The sequence below is a fragment of the Phodopus roborovskii genome, unplaced genomic scaffold (assembly GCF_943737965.1).
Source record: "Phodopus roborovskii unplaced genomic scaffold, PHOROB, whole genome shotgun sequence".
NCBI lineage: Eukaryota > Metazoa > Chordata > Mammalia > Rodentia > Cricetidae > Phodopus > Phodopus roborovskii.
In genome coordinates, this window is record NW_026125052.1 from 11980055 (window position 1) to 11994443 (window position 14389).

The following is a 14389-nucleotide window of genomic DNA, read 5'->3' on the forward strand; positions in this document are numbered from 1 at the left end:
CAAGAACTGGGATGGGGTTGAAATAGGTAGAGTCTGGGTGTCTACTTCTTTTGTATGAAATCCTTGTCTCTGGGTCTTTGTCTCTGGAGCCTATTATCACATAGTTCCTTATGATAGTAACAATGCTAAGGGGGAAAAATCCCCCTCCTGGTTATTCTCTATCTCGAGAGCTCCAGAGTCATCTCCTCACTCTGCTCCTGACCATTCTAAAGTACACCACAAAAGATCAAAAGGTGAATTAAAGCCTCAAGTCCCACTCTTGGTACATAGAAGCAGCAAGGACCTGCATAGTCTTCCTGTTCTATAAGGTTCCCTTATACACTCTTGATGAGTTAGAAGAGAGTGGGTCCTGCTAAAATAGTGGGGGACAGAATGGAGTTGGAAGGAGAATTTCAATTCTAGAGGATACAAATAGGAAGCTGAGAAAAATCAGGGGCTTGGAGAAGGGCTCTATGCCCACCCCACCCCCACCCTGACGCCCCTGCAGACTATTTCTGCACCTCTAGGAACTAGGCAGAGGCAGGAGGAGAAGGAAGAGAGGAGAGGTGAGCTGTGGGTAAGTGTGTGGGGGGGTAGGGAGCTGTGTGTGTAGAGATCTGCTTGTGGGGGAGAGACCTTGCTACTATTCCATTGGTAGGTTGGGGGGGGGGACCTATTTTACAGGAAAATTTCTCCTCCTGAAGGGGAAGGTCATAGTGGTCCTTTGAGCCTGAAATCGAAAGACCCCCTTCCCCCTCCCGGTCACGTGATTCATTAAATAATTAATGCCGAGGTTGCAGAATAGATATGTATTCGTCAGGAAAATCGCAGGCTCGGTCTCCCTGTTTCTGACGTCCAATTCAACTGTCCTTTGAAAAACAAGCCTGTACCCTGAGAAAAAGAGAGAGAGAGAGACAGAGAGAGGGAGAGGGAGAGAGAGAGGGAGAGAAAGAAAGGGAGACATCAGTAAAAACAGCCCCACAGCTGGAGCCACACCGCAGGCTGGGGTACTGTAAGTAGAAGGGATTTCTCACTACCTACCGCGCCTTATATGTCCATGTAAATTTATTGTTTGTTATTAATGTTATTGTCGTAAAATGTGACAAATAGCCATCTTCATTTCCTGCCATTTCTCTTCACAGGATGCTCTGTGTTTATACCCATTGAGGCATTGCATAGAGATTTTAGGAATATTTCTCTCTCTCTCTCTCTCTCTCTCTCTCTCTCTCTCTCTCTCTCTCCTCCAACCTTTTTCTTGATTTATAGCAATATGGGTGTCAGCTTCTCAGCCAGCATGCCAACCATTGTGTGTGTGTGTGTGTGTGTGTGTGTGTGTGTGCATGAATGCGCGTGTCTGCATGTGTTTGTGAGTGAGTTGTGTTGTTTATGGCCATGTCTTCGATAAATCATTTCTCACAGAAAATGATGTAGAAGCTGGGCTGGTTTGTGGCCGGGAGAGAGTCGCTCTTGGAGGCACTTCCTCCTTCTCTGTTCTGCTCCCAGGAGTTGGTTATTTCAGATGATTTACAGTAATACATCAACAGTTAATATGAAAGCTCTATAGCTGGAGGTCTTAAATTACAGCATCTGTGATTATCAATTAAGATGAGATTTGTATAAATTTGGTAAACCAGAAATGCCTCATTGGCATATAAACCCAGTCAAAGATCATGACCTAATAGAAAAATGATATTTGCAAGCCCTATAGAGCCGACATTCCAGCGGCAAATAACACTGTATTCTGCAGCAGTCCCCTCCAGGAGTTTGGCATCTCCAACTCCAGCCCTGGGTGAATAAACACAACTCTGAAGGCAGAAGGAAGCTGGGGGCAAGAAAGGTGGAGACATTGGAAGAAATCTCAGGACTTTAAGGCAAAGATTTTTGTGTTCAATGGGGACCTAATAGAAATGCTATTTAATTGGTAGGGGATGGAGGATTCCATTAGAGTAGCAAAGCTTCACTTAAAGGTTTGGTATGTTTGGGGTTACTGAGGGTGGAGAAGCAGCTACCTACTTTGGGGGAGACAATGGAGGCTGGCAAAGGGTGAAGGGCAGAGAGACAAGCTGAAAGCCTTGGCTCCCCACTCTCCAAGCTAACAAAACAAGGAAATGAATTCACACCCCAGGAGCCTTCCTTCGACCTACTGAAACAAAGAAAGTTTCCTGGGCAGTGAGAGACTCTCTCTCTGTTCTCTCTCTCTCTGTTCTCTCTCTCTCTCTCTCTCTCTCTCTCTCTCTCTCTCTCTCTCGTGTGTGTGTGTGTGTGTGTGTGTGTGTGTGTGTGTGTGTTTGGGAGCTACACTGGGAGTTCTCTTAAGTTTTTCCAGAAAAGAAATGTTTTAGCAATCAGGTGGCCCTGGAAAGTTGAAGGCTATTCCAGAATATTGGGTGTGTTTCTTTGCTTTAATCCCAGCCAAAGACTGGGGTTCAGATCAAGAGTGGGGGGATCTGGTAACTTTCCCCTGGTGCTTCATGTAGGGGAGAGATTTCTTCTTTTTCTCCTCCTTCTCCTTCTTTTTCTTCCTTCTTCCTTCCTTTTTTCTTCTTTTCCCAGACAGTCCCTCAGTTAGCCCTGGTTGTCCTAGAACTTGCTTTGTAGATCAGGTTGGTTTCTAACTCACAGAGATTCAGCCTCCCAAGTGCTGAGATTAAAGGCCTGTGCCACCACTGCTCTGCTCAGATGTGGCTTTTTGGGAACATCCTATACTATGCCTCAAACTTGTGATGGGTAAGAAGCAGAGCCTTTGCCAAGTCTGGTCCAGCCTGCTGGCTGCTCCTTTCCTGGCTGGAGTCAGGCCAGCTGACTTTATAGCTACTATTATCTGTGATATTTAACTCTGCCTGCTAGTGTAAACCTTGGGGTGGGAAAATGAGCATGATGCTATAGAGGTGTTAATTATTCATGGCATCAGCCTCACGGAGTGGCAACATAGCCCCAGATCATGCAGCATCCAGGAGTTTACTCTACATTCTGCTTTGATAGTTGAGCCCTCATCTCTCCAGGCTAACAGGAGATTTGAGGGTGAGTGATGGCCTAAGACTCTTCCCAATTGGAATCTGAGTTGAAAGAGATCTGGAGAGAAGGCTAAGGCAAAGAACTGAGGCTGGGGGGGGGGGCACTGTCTCATCTGGATAAAAGGAACTGGGAACAGTCTGCTTTTGAGGAGGACTCAACAGGGCTAGCAATTGTGGGGAGAGAGAATGGTTTGGAGAAGTATTCAAGAGTTGGGACCCCAAGCCTTTCAGTCCCATTCTCCATCTACACTTAAGTGTTAGGGAATCCCAGAGTGAGAGGTTAGCATTTTTACTTTTCACCTGGTGTGTAAAGGTGAAGAAGATATATTTTACCCTCATTCAGTGTCCCAGAATTTAGGCCAAAAGTTTGGGCTCTCTAAGAGGGGGTATGATCTGTCTCTTCCTCCTTAAACAGGGGGAAGATAAGAAGGGAAGAGGGTGGAGCTGCTCTAGCCTCTGAATTCAGCCTGCTTTAGAGGGTAAAGAACAGAAGTGGAGAACCTGAAGGTTCTATTTGGGGGAGCTAAGTCTGGCTAATAGGAGATTGCTGGCAGCTTGTCCTAAGAGCCCCTACCCTTATGTTCCCAGCTCCTCTTCTATTCATCTCCACTCATCTCCCACTTTCCCCCTGCTACCTTTCCCAATGAGATTCCCCCCCCCCCCCCAGCATTTTCTTCTCCCCTATGACTTGCCTTTGTCTCCTCTGGCACTGATACTCCTCCCCCCTCTTCCCCAAGTCTCAGGCAGACTTCCCCAGGAGACAAAGCAAAGAGACCATTCCTTATTACTATTATCTCTTAGGCCCCTCTTAAATGCCCCTGTGTGAGGCCTGGTACTCACCATCCAGGCATTTGGGCCTTTCTCCAAATTAGCCAGTGTGAGAAAACTGTGTTGTTGTATATATGTATGCATATATGTATTTGTTTCATTTAGCCCTGAAGCACCCTGTCTCTTCTATCCTGAACCTTCATCCTTGGGTCTGATTTTTATGCCACCTAGGGACAGAGTAACATGTATTTGGTGGACAGGACTCCAGTAAAGTTGCTGATCTGTTCTTTTCCCTAGCATGGGTTCATGTCCTCTTTCTCTGTGTAGCTGTAGCGTCTATTATTGGGCCTTTAAGATGCTGGGATGCTGGGCTACTAATGCTTTAAGGAGCAGATGAGAGTGAAAGAAATGAGAAGGGGGGGAACAGGCTCCTTTTTTGGATGGGAAGTCAAGGCTGAGCTCAAGGACAGGGTGATAGGAAGAGAGGAGGCGAAGGCAAGTCATAGAGGAAAGAGATTGTCCTGGAAGGACCAACTTCTATGGTCACACAATACAGTTAAATGGAAGAAGTAGAAAGGAAGCTCCTCATTTCACCCCCTTCGCTCTTTTCAGAGACATAGTATAGGTTCTCCCACAGAGGAAAGGACCCCAGGATGAGAAGGAGAGGGACCCAAGGAGCAAGCCCAGCAGTGATTTCTGGAAACTTCATGAAGTCCTTCCAGGGCAGCATGTGCAATTCAGATTCCCTGAGAGAGACAGAGTGTTTGAAGACAAAAGGGCTTGTGTGAAAGGGATGGAGACAACAGAGGTGGCTGACACACACACACACACACACACACATGCACATACATGCACACATACGCACACATACACACACACACATACACACACATACACACATACACACACATACACACACATACACACATACACACACATACACACACACACACACACACACACACACACACAAGAGGGGCAGAGGAAGAGCCTAAACCCTTCAGACACCATGAGCTATTCTCCAACCCTAGTACATGAAGCCTTCTTTACAGGAAGTTGCCAAAGCTGAGATCAGCTTAGAAACTATTGCTATAGAGTAGGCCCTTGAAGGCCCCAAACCAAGTGTGAAGCATTGGTGTACAATCTAACATGCCAGGGGATGGCCAAGACCTCCTGGACTCTCTAATCTAATCGTCTCCTCCATCCACCACTGGTACCTTAGTCATTGAGTTCTTTCCCTAAGTCTGGAGAGGAGATTGGAGTAGGGCTCTCAAACCCGGGTGAAGAATCCTCTTACCTCAGCTTCTCTTCTCTCTCTCTCTCTCCTGTGGATTTTGTATCTTTTTTTAAAATTTAAACTCTCTTCTGAAGCCAAGGAGGGGTTGATTTTTACAAGAACTTTCGCCTCCAATCTACATTTCTTTCCTTAGCCCTTCAACTAACAAATGGATGCTTCCCCTTTAGATCTCCTCCCTCCCCCATCCTTCAGGAAAGAAAAAGAAAAGGGGAAAGTTCCTACCAGTCGAAGGAGCTTTAGAAAACCCTAAAGGGAGATGGAAAAAGAAAGGAAGGAAAAGAGAAAGAAAGAAAAAAAGAAAGCCATTTTTCTAGTCCACCAGTCTTCCCCACTACTTCTGTCACCCAGGCTCTTTCCTCCATAAAACCCCACCCCCTCCTGCTCTGCCCAGGACCGTCTCCCTTTCCCTCCCTTCTCTTTCGGGTGGACATATGGAACCCATTTCGCTGGTGACATTGAAGAGCCGCCGGTGCGCCCGCCTTCCGCCATGGCGCCCCCGAGGCCCCCCGCGCCTCTCCGTGGCCCTGTCAGTCGCCACTCCTTTTGCCTGGAGACTCGGTCAACTCTCAGGTTGGGTCCCGCACCGGCCTGGGATTCCCGCAGCCCGGTGCCGGCCTCGGTGTTACCGCGGCCTGCGGCATCGGGAGCATCCCTGGGCAGGAGCAGTTCCCTGGGGCCCTGCGGGCGGAACAAAGCCGGGAGCGGAGGCGGGGCGCGGGCTGGCCTTTTCCCCCCACCCCAGCACGGCAGGGTGCTCTTGGGGCCGAGGGACCAGGATGTGGCCGGCCCTGGCGCATCCCGAGCCGGGGCCAAGGGTCCCGGGACTGGCCATCAGCTCCCGCCTGCCCTCAGCTCCTGGCCGCCTGCCGCCGCCAGCACCCTAGTCCGAGAGCGCACAGGTAAGTGTGCGGTGTTCCGTCCAGCACCCTGGACCCAGTGGGTGTGTAGAGGGGGACGCGATACCCCCTGTCCCCAGTCAGCACCTGAATGTGAGACAAAGATCAGATCAGGGTTGAAAGTGGGGTTCGGGGCCCTAGGGGGGCAAATGTGGAGGTATATCTGTGGGTAGACAAGATCCGACCAGGATTTGGGGAACTCTTGGGTTCTGGATGGATAGAGACTTTGGAGGAGGTGAGAGCTGTAGGTGGTGAGGGATAAGGGAGGATGGGCCTGGCTCCCACAGCCCAGCAGCCACCATGGTCCAGCCCTTTAGCACCTAGGAGTTATTTGAAGCTGAAATTACAAGGGCTTGCGCTGAGGCTGGGTGTTAAGCTGAGAAGGTAGGAGAGGGCTTGATTTATGGCTTTCGGAGGAGCTGTGTTTACTATCTGCCTGCTCTGGAAACCAAAAACCAAACAGAGCAGAGGTGGGAGAAGCCCTTTTCCTTGGAGCGGGAGGCGATGCCAGGCTGGTGCTTTGGAATTTATTTTCTCAGATGTGAGGAGAGCCTAGGCATCACCTCTTCACAGGCAAAGGGTGTGGTGTTTCTGTGAAGCATAAGGCATGTGCAGACACACACACACACACACACACACACGTGTGGAGATGTGTTTATGTACTGTGAAAGTGGGTCTGCACACTGGGGCGTGCATATATATGTATATATATGTATATATGTATATTATGTATATATATGTATATACATATATATCAGAATATATATCACAATATATCAGAATGTATATATATTCTGATAGGGACTTGCAGTTACATAGAATCAATTTGTGAGTGGAATAGGCAGCCAGGAGTGAGACTGGGTGTCTTCTGGTACTTTGGGATGGGGTAGCTTTGGAAACCATTCACTGTCCCTTTAAGCTGTCCACGAGGTACTGTTTCTCCTGCCTGGCCTTTCTTCTCAAAGTCACGTGAAGCCTACTTGCCCAGGCCTCTGGCCATTGCTCCTCTTTTCACCTCCTTGTATACTGCCTGCCCACACCCATGCTGGCTCACCTTCACTTTGGATCTATAACTGTGTAGTGGGACACTAAGAATTGAGCAAATGTGCTGCTTGAGCAAAGGGTGTGGGGAGATATGGAGTGGTAAGGGAAATGAGTGATTGGCCTCTGGTTCTTGGAAGGGTTGGTTCCTACCGTCACTGCTCACATTCTTCCAGTCTTTGTTTGGGGTGGGGGTGGTTGTCAAAGGAACTCAAAGGTGATCAAAAATAAGGGAATCATGCAGAATGGTGGGGGTGGGGAGAAGAACATTTTGACCCCTAGATAGTTATTTCCGCAGGCCAACTAGTGGCTCTTGTATTTTTGTCCAGACACTGGCTTTGCCTGCAAATTGTTTTGCATTAAATTTTCTCAGCCACAGAATTATCTTTCCTCGCCTCCAGCTAAACTTGCATTTTTCCACCAGACACTTGGGCCCGAACCAATGAAATCTGAGAGGAAGCGGCTGGGCCCTAAGTGGCCGTAATTTAATTGATTTTATCATAAATCATCAACTTGATGAAGAACCCGAGGTTTCAGTGAAGTAAATTGATATTAATGGGAGTTTCTTGAAATGCAAACCCACTGCTTTGTTGGGACATCTTGAGCCACCGAGAAGGTGGATTGCATGTTTCTCAAGAGCTGGAGCTCGACCTGGGAGCTCAGTGCAGCTTGGGGTGGGTGTAGAGAGAATCAAGCTTTGAGATCCAGCTGCCTGAAGATGGATCTCTGAGGGAACACAGCAGAGAAAGGAACTTTGTTGGGATGGGAGCAAATTCTGGCTCTGAGGCCAGCCCCCCACCCCATTGACCATACTGGAAATGCTGCTGGTTGTCAACTGAGGAAGGGGGGTGGCAACAGGGGAAGCTGGTAGGTGTGTGGGCAGAGGTGGGGGTATGGGGTGAGAAGGCCAGGCTGGTACAATGGACTCATTGATGCCTGGTTAAAAATTGCCAGGTTGAAGCCTTACTCCTCTAATTATACAAATTAATTATTTACTGCTCAGATTGCTGCATCCAAAAATAGCACTTTTGATTTGGTAATGAGGGTGGGAAACAACCCATCCTCCACCCAGAAGAGGAGCAATGAGATGCAGTATTTCTGTGGGACTAGAGAGGACCATGACTGGGTTGTACTTTCAGTGGTAGGAGAATAAATATGTGAATCCCAAAAGGAAGTATTTTGCATCTGATAACAATGGCGCTGGTGCATTTATTTTTTGAACTCAGTTTATTTTTGCTTGTTGTTACTCATATTTACAGGACACAGAGAATCACTAATGTTCAGCTGAAAGGGAACTTTGGAGATCATTTAGTCTAATCCTCCTCCATACAAATACCTTGGTTTTAAAGAAAGGTACACTGAGGCCCAAGACGTGCTCATTCAAAGCCAAGCTGGAATGACTGAAGTCTGAGTCTCCTTGTGGTCAAGGCTGTGTGGCAAACATAACTCATTTAATCAGTTTATTTTCCACTCTGGGCCTCAATTTCCTTATCTGCTACAATGGCAGAGTTGGACTGGACACCCAACTGCTCTTCATTGTTCTGCTCTTGGGTGCCTCTCTGAATCTCCATCCTTTATGAGATACTGCTTGGGAGCAACTTCCTGTATGTCCTGGAGTTCTGTGGGTATGTGGCTGTAAAAGTTACTGTAGGATTTGTTTGCAAGTTCAGAGTTTGTCTCTGCTTGTTCTTTGAAAGTAAGTCCCTGGGACTGTCTTTTCAAGGAGTCCCTGTTCTCAACAGAAGGGAAGGCCAGGTCAAGAGCAATGGCAATAGAAGGCTAGCAAGTTGGGTTGAGCTAGTGTAGGGTTTAAGGAAGATGGGCCTTAGCTTCACCAGACAAGAGTTTTCCTGTTAGATGCTAAGTCAAGGCTGCAGTTGTCCAGGGTGTAGTGTTTTGGAGTTCTGAGGTTCCTCCGTTCACTCTAGCCCAAAACCTGAACCATAGGTTTATAGTTTAGAATCTATGAAAACAGGTGCAGCTTCCTCATAGATCCAGCCTTGACCCATGGATGCTTAGACCTGTATCTGGGAGAGGACACATACAGTTGACTGTAGCACCATGCTGACTATCCTTCCAGGGTGACCAGGACAGAGGCCAGCAAGAGGAAGCTCCCTACTTTGTTTTTTTCCTCTTTTTCCAACTTCAGAGACATAAAACTTAAAAGCAGAGGCTTCTCAGACACACAGCCTTGTGAAGGGCAATTTCTCGTGGGATTGAGGATATAAAGAGGGTAGAAGGGTTGAGGAGAGATCTGGGGTGTCTAGGGAAGTATGACTTGGGATATGTACTCCAAGGCAGGAAGTAGAGACAGCTAGGCAACAACTTCATCTTTAGAAATCCCAGGTTCTGGTCAGATAACCTACTTCTCCAAACCTATTTTAAGAGAGAACATTAAAAAAAAAAAAAACCCAAAAAACAGACAAACCAACCAAAAAAACCCCTCCAGACCCAGACTCTGGTCCTGTCCCATTTTGACTTTGGCATTTTATATTTGGAGGCCTTCCACTGATTGTCCATTAATCCAATGAGTTATTGTCTGATAAACAGAGGTCACTGGGAGAGAGACATCCATTCTGTCAGGAGAGACCCTGCTTGCTGGCCACAGGAAGTGGACATCTCCCTCCTTCCCCAGCACCCTCCCCCAGCAGTCCAGGATTCACAAGTCTCTCCCCCCTCTCCCCTCAGCCTCTCTACCCTGCCTACCTTTGTCTCCTCACTGGAAAGGGGTGGGGTTTGCCAGGGCTGAGCTTCTAGAAGTCCCTGATTCAGAAACAGATTGCTGCTGATGTCACTCCAGAATTGTAGTCCCATCATTATTAGGCTCAAGGGGCTTCCACAGGCGCCCAGTAGACTTTATAGGTCCTTGTGCTTGTTCTGATCTTTCTGCCTTACCCTTCTTGTCCTGAGGCAGGGGTGGGGTGGTACAGCCTGGATTTCCTTTTCTTTTCTCGTTGGGGTGGGCCTTCTCTCCTCCTGGAGTTATCAGCAGCAGCGTCTATACCCTCCTTAGGGAAAGCACTCAGATCTTCTTCCTATGTTCCTTTGTTCCTTCCCACCCAAGCATTTTTAGAGATCCAGGGACTAAGGAGACAAACATTAGTCTACAAAGTCTTCTTCATTAACAAAACCCTCTTTTTACAAACCTTTAAGCTTTAAAATCTTCATTAATATTTAAGAGGAGATGGAGGTGTGGCTGCCACAAAGTTGGAAGGCCACACTAGAAAAGCGCATGGGACAGGGAACCCAGGCAAGGGTGAGCAAGAAACAAATTGCTCAATGGTAGAAGCAGCTCCGGAGAAGTTTCCTGCTGTTTAGCTGAGATCAGGACCCTTGGTCACCAGAACACTGAGAGCAGAAATTGGTTTTAAAGGAACCAGCCCTGTTGGCCCTTACTAAGATAATTTTAGTTTTCTCTTTGGTGGATTTTTTTGGCAGGGTGGGGGTGGGGTGGGTGGGTGGGGATAATTGTGCTGAGGTTCACAAGGGTGGGCAGCTAGTAACTGACCACTCAAAATTGCTTACCATGCTCCTGCTCTCCCACTACTCAGTACCTAGTAGAAGTCGGGGGAAGAGAGTGGCAGCAGAGCTCTCACTCTGTCTCTAAAGAGACAGAACTGTGAAGGGGGATGCTTTCTCCCAGGTTTTGTTTTTTTCACTTATAATTTTTGCCTTTATTAGTTTACTAATTAGCTGTCTGTCTCTTAATTTTTTCACTTTTCCTCTTTTCTCTTTCTCTTCTCCTCTCCCATAAAGCTACCAAGTTTTCTGACTCCAGAAGAAAAGTGTTTGCCTCTAGTTCCCCCTAAACCAGGCTGTTTATCCTACCTGTCTTCTGTCCCATCTCAGAGATGACTAGCCTCAGGCCTTTCTGGGGTCCTCTCCACGAAGGACCTTATCCTGCCTTTGTTTGAAAAGATTCCTAACCCATCACCACCTTTCTGATCAAAACAAGCCCTTTCACAGCCTCCAGCTTGGTTCTTCTCCTCTGTACCCTGCCACCTCCCAGCGGCAAGGGACAGTTCCCAGTGGCCTGGGGTGGGGGGAGGGTGGGAATGGGGGTTGGGGGAGGAAGACAAGTAAGAAACCAAAAGAGCATCTAATTCTCTCCCAAGTATATTTAAAATGAGTGCTGTTTTTAAGAATTGACCAGGACATCTTAGGTTAAGCTCCTAACCCACAGGGGGTGCATAGCCTCTGGAATTTTCTCCCCGTTCCTTTCCTGCCCCCTCTTCCTTTTTGCTCCCATCCCTGAATGCCCCTCTTCACCCACAAGGGATGGAGAGAGTCTTTTGCTCTTTCTAAAATGCCTTCCACCTCCGGGTGCAGCAGCTCTTCCATCCCCGCAGTGGCTAGGTGACTTTAGGCTCTTTGGTTATTCTTTTAGGCAGAGTTGTGCAATTTTGAAGGTGAGCAGGTAATTCTTCTCAATTTCATAATAACTGTCCCTAGCCAGTGTTAGGAACTTTTAGATGAGCTGAAGAGTCTAAAGTACATTTGAAGAAAAAAAAATTTTTTTAATTTTAGGGAACTAGAGAAAAGAATCAGTGGTCTAAGTCCCCTGAAGCCTCTGGAAGCTCCCTGGGCCTGAGTTGCTGACTCACCAGGCCTAAAATTCTTTGGCATCTCACTCTGAGGTTCTCTTTCCAGAGTTGTTGGATATGGGAAGTTTCTCAAGAGGGTCCTGGTCCTGGCTTGAGCCCCAATACTTCAACATTTTTTTTTCCTCTTGAGACTATTAATAATTGGCTCTCACCTTCTCTACTTAACCCCTCAATTCCCACCTAGGTCCAGCCACCAACTCTGTAAGGAATCACCTACTCTGGGCAGACAGTAGGATCCCAGGTATCATATCTAGGGTTCTGCACATGACTCCTGTTGCTGAAGGCCACAGGTCCCTTCCTGTAACAGGCCCCAGAAAGTCAGTCACTCCATCCAATTTGAAGTGATTTGATGGGTTTAGAAATAGTGTGTGTGTGTGTATGTGTGTGTTTGGGGGGCTGTAAGCCAGGAGACATTCCCCCCCCCCTTTTCACTCCTAAAGAAGAGAACTATCACCAAAGCCACCCTCTCTGGGAGGGGAGACAATAGCTAGAGACCTCTCACCTCTGTTTCTCCAGACCCATCGACTGTCCTGATGTATCCAGATGGGAGAAGGCAAAAACCGAGTGTCCCAGTCAGGAAATCTGCACAGGGTCCTGGCTGGATGTGTCTACCCGAAGTTAAGAGAACCAGCCTCCAAGCTGGCTGTCCACGCTGAAAAGAGACACTGACAGCCTTCTGTGTCATCCCCTAAGTCCTGAGAGTCAGCAGTTAGGCAGCCTGTGCTTTTTTTTTTTTTTTTTTTTTTGTCTTTCGCCAATGGTTCTTTCCCCACCCCCTCCCCTAAATTTGCAGACACCTACATTCTTGGCTCCTGTCTTCCTCCTACAGGCCTCCTTCTTCCTTGCCTTTGCCTGCCCTGCTCAAACACACCCTAAGAAAACTTTTAGCTTTTGCAGCCTTCTTTATTTGTGCCAAGAGTCATAAATCTTGCCACGCAGAGCATAGTTGTAGAGGAGGAACAAGCAGGTTTACTCCAATACTCATCTTCCGTCCTGTCTGCTAGTGCATTTAAAACGAAACCATCCCGGAGTTCTCATCTCAGGAGTACAAATGTTCTTCTCACCCCCTAGCCCCTTCTGACTGTCCAGAGGTGAGACTCTTAACAGAAATTACTGCGCGAAGTTCTCAGAGCCCTTCTGGCCGGCTGGCTGGAGCTCAAGCTAAACCACAGGGTCTTTCCTTTTTTCACCCTCCCTTCAACCCTGCTCCTCCTGCAAGATGTTCTGGGTTTTTAAATCATCACTCACCGCTAGTTGTCTGTTCTCAAAAAAAAAAAAAAAAAAAAAAAAAAAATAAGGGTGTGTGTGTGTGTGTGTGTGAAAAAAGTCTGGCCTTGCCCCCTCCCCCCAGTAGAGACTGGGCCTGGAGATTTGGGGGTGGGGTGGAGGGATACAGGAGAAGGATCAGGGGCTGCGAGGTTCAGCAAGAGAGCCTGAGACTCAGTCTGCAGACTACTTAAAAAAAAACAAGTCTCTGTGCCTACTGTGAATGAGCACAGGAGGGGCACCCAGCGCCCCTGTCCCAGACAGGCTAGCCTCTGACTGGGTCTCCGAAGAAACACTTCTCAGATTAGCATAATGGTCCAGTAGTGAGACCTGAAGGGGGGGGGCGATCTGTGAACTCCACCAGCTCTATTTGCATTTTCTTCTCTTCTCCCATCTCAATGTAAAAATTTTACCTGTTTTTAAAACAAAATGAGACAAGACCACCCTCTACTTTCTTTGCTTTGAACTCTTATTTGGGGGAGGGGTACTCGCGCCCCCCCCCAGCGCTCATCACTACAATCACCTTCCCTCCTTATCAGGCATCGAAGCTTGCTAAAGGGGGAGAGGTGGGGGGTGAGCTTGTGTGTGTGTGTGTGTGTGTGTGTGTGTGTGTGTGTGTGTGGTTTTTTTCCCTGTGCAAAAGCAGAGGCCATTGTTACGGAGAGTAGGGCGTACCAGTCTTATAGGGCAACCACACTGTGGAGGCTTGGCCGAGCTGGAGCCCGGAGCTGGATTCTCGGCGAGCCGAGCCTCCCAGCACCTTTCGGTCTGCTATTTTTTTCCCCCACTCCCCTACCCCTCCCTCCTGCGCACCCCCCGCTCCAAAGCCGAGTGAATTGAAGCGGACGCCGCGGCTCTTCTGGCCGATCTGCCCCTCGGGCTCCCCAGCCGGGGTGGCTTTGGGGAGGGGGGGGTCGACGCAGCTTTAAACAGTGGTCTTTTTTTTCCTTTGCCTTCAAGGAGGGGAGATTTCTCGCCTGCCGCTCGCGCTGAGGCTCGATGTGAATATATATTATGTCTGCCTGTTCTCCCCTCGTCGGTGGCTAAGGTAAGCTGGACTGAAATAGGCTATCAGTTTGTGAATGGCGGAGAGTATGTCTCAATGATTTATGGCCCATATGACTCCAATCTCGGTTCAAGAAGAGTTCACAAGCTTTAAGCTTCCTTCCACGCAGCGACTGACTCTCTCTCTCTCTCTCTCTCTCTCTCTCTCTCTCTCTCTCTCTCTCCCCTCTCTCCCCCTCCCTCCCTCACTCCCTCCCTTTCTCTCTCTCTCTCTCTCTCTCTCTCTGTCTCTCTCTCTCTCTCTCTCTGCTTCTCTCCTTTTCTGCTCTCTTTTTCCCAACAGCCAGCTCTAAGGCTAAATCCCCTCTCCCCCGTTTGCTAAGAAAAGCCGAATCCTTTTCTTTTCCTTTCTTATTCTTTTATTTTTCTTCCTTGCTGCATTATTATTATTATTATTATTATTATTATTATTATTATTATCATCATCATCATTTTTTTAAAGTCCTGGAAGGTAGCCTA

The 14389-nt window shown here is 47.9% G+C and overlaps 2 protein-coding genes across 4 annotated transcripts in view; one reads left to right on the forward strand and one right to left on the reverse strand.

Annotated features, from left to right (window-relative positions):
* Cdk5rap3 (CDK5 regulatory subunit associated protein 3) overlaps positions 1-14389 on the reverse strand; it is a 720787-nt gene that overhangs the window by 157496 nt on the left and 548902 nt on the right. The window lies entirely within an intron of this gene.
* The window catches only part of Hoxb3 (homeobox B3), a 53259-nt gene that overhangs the window by 33944 nt on the left and 4926 nt on the right, over positions 1-14389 (forward strand). For 2 of the 3 annotated variants that reach the window (XM_051173318.1, XM_051173251.1), the window contains exon 3: positions 13826-13913. The gene's annotated coding sequence lies outside the window, so the exon portion shown is untranslated. Of the gene's footprint in view, positions 1-13513; positions 13632-13825; positions 13914-14389 lie in introns of those variants that run through there. The other variant, XM_051173395.1, reaches the window with a different exon arrangement.